Source organism: Cynoglossus semilaevis, unplaced genomic scaffold (genome assembly GCF_000523025.1).
Source record: "Cynoglossus semilaevis isolate Cse_v1.0 unplaced genomic scaffold, Cse_v1.0 C19014358, whole genome shotgun sequence".
Taxonomy (NCBI): domain Eukaryota; kingdom Metazoa; phylum Chordata; class Actinopteri; order Pleuronectiformes; family Cynoglossidae; genus Cynoglossus; species Cynoglossus semilaevis.
Genome location: NW_007588636.1, coordinates 1 through 750, shown reverse-complemented (window position 1 = coordinate 750; position 750 = coordinate 1). Strand labels below are relative to the sequence as shown.

Here is a 750-nt window from a genome sequence, read left to right as displayed (position 1 = left end):
TCCTCAGATGCACAGTTTACAGCAGTTGTGAATGGCTCCCCACAGCTTTTACTGGTGTAGAAGGCTGTTGTCAGTGACTTCAGCTTTATGTTTTTAAATGTAAATCATTGTAAGCAGTGGCTGCTGCTGAGTGAGTTCACTTGCAGAAACCAATTGCTAAGTTGTTAGTTGAAACACGGGCCAGGATCGAGGTGTGTTGTCCTGCACTCAGATTTCTTCACAGTTAATGTGTTGACTTGTACACTGTCACACATTGTTATGTTGGAAGCAGCAGAACTGAAGGCAGAACTCGGGGGCAGATTATGTCAGCGTAGCCTCACTCGCCCTTGAACTGAGGAATCCTCTTCTCCCTGAAAGCAGCCAAACCCTCCAAACGGTCTTTAGTTGGTATCACCTGTGAAAACAAACATTTGTCAGGACTAAAAAAATAATCGACATATTTTATTATTTTTGGATTTAAGACAGTCTAGTGCACTAAAAATAACTGGTATTTTAAACCATCTCATAACATCTACAGGTGATAAGACACCTACCTGGGCGTAGCATGCCTCCTCAATGGCTAGGCCTGTGGATAAATCCACCTGGAGGACAACAGGAGAGCTGGGTTAGTTCAGTTCAAACCATTTCCTGCTCAACAAAATCCATACTTAAAATCACAAATATCTTTGATATATATTACGTGTTACAATATAGGTCCATCCAATGGCAGTAATAAACTGACAGAAAAAAAATAATGCACATACAAACATA

General features: G+C 40.8%; 1 long non-coding RNA gene across 1 annotated transcript; it reads right to left on the bottom strand.

Moving 5' to 3' along the window:
- Positions 1-52: 52 nt before the first annotated feature.
- On the bottom strand, positions 53-691 carry LOC107988214 (uncharacterized). The gene is made up of 2 exons (XR_001759835.2): positions 534-691; positions 53-394 (listed from the first exon to the last, which is right to left on the bottom strand). It is a non-coding gene; the product is annotated as an uncharacterized LOC107988214 (long non-coding RNA).
- Positions 692-750: the final 59 nt, after the last annotated feature.